The sequence below is a fragment of the Petromyzon marinus genome, unplaced genomic scaffold (assembly GCF_048934315.1).
Source record: "Petromyzon marinus isolate PM22_M1 ecotype Great Lakes invasive population unplaced genomic scaffold, UKy_Petmar_22M1.pri1.0 PM_G_Scaffold_92, whole genome shotgun sequence".
Lineage (NCBI taxonomy): Eukaryota > Metazoa > Chordata > Hyperoartia > Petromyzontiformes > Petromyzontidae > Petromyzon > Petromyzon marinus.
Genome location: NW_027423049.1, coordinates 737,501 through 740,000, shown reverse-complemented (window position 1 = coordinate 740,000; position 2,500 = coordinate 737,501).

Sequence of the window (2,500 nt, the reverse complement as noted above, 5' to 3'; positions counted from 1 at the left end):
GCGGAGTCTAACAGGGTGATGGCGGTGAGTGGGGCTGTATTCTTCCTGAAGTCCACAACCATCTCAACTGTCCTTAGAGCATTTAGCTCTAAGTTGTTCTGGCTACACCAGGTCACCAGGTTGTCAGCTTCCCACCTATAGTCAGACTCATCCCCACCAGAGATCAGCCCAATGAGGGTGGTGTCGTCCGACAAACTTCAAGAGTTTGACGGACAGATGATTGGAGGCGCAGCTGTTGGTATACAGGGAGAAGAGCAGTGGGCAAAGGACGCAGCCCTGAGGAGTTCCCGTGCTGATGGACCTGGAGTCAGAGACTTCTGTTCCCGGCTTAACGCACTGCTTCCTGTCAGAGAGGAAGTCTGTGATCCACCTGCAGGTGGAGTAGGGCACGTTCAGCTGGAAGAGCTTGTCCTGAAGCAGGGCAGGGATGATGGTGTTGAAGGCAGAGCTGAAGTCCACAAACAGGATCCTGGCGTAGGATGCTGGGGCGTCCACATGCTGTAGGGTGAAGTGGAGGGCCATGTTAACTGCGTCGTCCACAGACCTGTTGGCTCTGTAGGCAAACTGAAGGGGGTCCAGGAGAGGGTCTGTGATGGCTTTGAGGTGTGCCAGGAGCAGGCGCTCAAAAGACTTCATTACCACAGATGTAAGGGCGACCGGTCTGTAATCATTTAGTCCTGTTGGCCTTAGCTTTTTGGGCACAGCGATGATGGTGGAGGACTTGAGACAGGCTGGTACATGGCATGTCTCCAGGGAGGTGTTAAAGATGTTGGTGAACACCGGAGACAGCTGGCCAGCGCAGTGCCTGAGGGTGGCTGGAGAGACAGAGTCCGGCCCGGCTGCTTTGCGTGGATTCTGCCTCTTGAAAAGCCCATTAACTTCTCCCTCCTGAAAGGAGAGAGTCGTTTCTGTAGTATGGGTGGGGGATGGGGCCTCTTGGGTGGGAAGGGGTGGTTCAGGACAGTCCAATTGTCTTTCAAATCTACGGTAGAACTCGTTCAGGTCGTTGGCTAGGCGGGAGTCGTTAGTGGTGTGGGGCGCTCTGGGTTTGTAGTTGGTGATGTGCCTGAGCCCTTTGGCAGACAGAAGCAGCGTCGTTAGTAGAGAACTGGTGTTTTAGTGTCTCTGAGTACAGTCGTTTAGCCTCTCTCACCGCTTTGCTAAACCTGTTCTTCGACTCCTTGAATCTGTCTCTATCCCCACTCCTAAACGCTTCCTCCTTCTCCAACCTCAACCTTTTGAGCTTTGCTGAGAACCAGGGCTTGTTGTTGTTAAAGTTCACCCTGGTACGTGTTGGGATACAGCAGTCCTCACAGAAGCTGATGTACACAGCCTCTGTGAGTTCATCCAGACTATTGGTAGCAGTCGTGAACATATCCCAGTCAGTACAGTCTAAGCACGCCCGCAAATCTTCCACAGCCTCACTGGTCCACTGTTTAGATGTCCTCACAGCAGGTTTACAGAGTTTTAGTTGCTGCCTGTATGCACGAATCAGGTGGACCAAGGGAGTTCTGTGCGAGCCGAACAGCCCCGTGACCCACAAGAGAAACATCCCCGCCAAATTCGAGCGTTTGACGGGGTCTATCCGTGAAAAAATATTCACGTTTTTGAGTGCACATGCATTTCTGCTGCAAATGCCTCTGGAAGTTTCATGCCGTTCGTATGCCAATTGTGGCAACACGAAAATGACCCGTTTTCCCATTCCGAGGGATTTCTGTGCGACCCTAACAGCCCCGTGAGCCACAAGAGACACATCCCCGCCAATTTCTAGCGTTTCACGGGGTCTATCCGTGAAAAATATAGACGTTTTTGAGTGCACATGCATTTCTGCTGCAGATGCCTCTGGAAGTTTCATGCCGTTCGTACGCAATGTGGCAACACGAAAATGACCCCTTTTCCCATTCCGAGGGATTTCTGTGCGACCCTAACTAACAGCGCCCGTGAGCCACAAGAGAGACATCCCCGCCAATTTATAGCGTTTCACGGGGTCTATCCGTGAAAAATATAGACGTTTTTGAGTGCACATGCATTCCTGCTGCAAATGCCTCTGGAAGTTTCATGCCGTTCCTATGCAATGTGGCCACACAAAAATGACCCGTTTTCCCATTCCGAGGCATTTCTGTGCGACCCTAACAGCCCCGTGAGCCACAAGAGAGACATCCCCGCCAACTTCTAGCGTTTGACGGGGTCTATGCGTGAAAAATATTAAAATTTTTGAGTGCACGTGCCTTTCTGCTGCAAATGCCTCTGGAAGTTTCATGGCGTTCCTATGCAATGTGGCAACACGAAAATGACCCCTTTTCCCATTCCGAGGGAGTTCTGTGCCACCCTAACAGCCCCGTGAGCCACAAGAGACACATCCCCGCCAATTTCTAGCGTTTCACGGGGTCTATCCGTGAAACATATAGAAGTTTTTGAGTGCACATGCATTCCTGCTGCAAATGCCTCTGGAAGTTTCATGCGGTTCGTACGCAATGTGGCAACACGAAAATGACCCGTT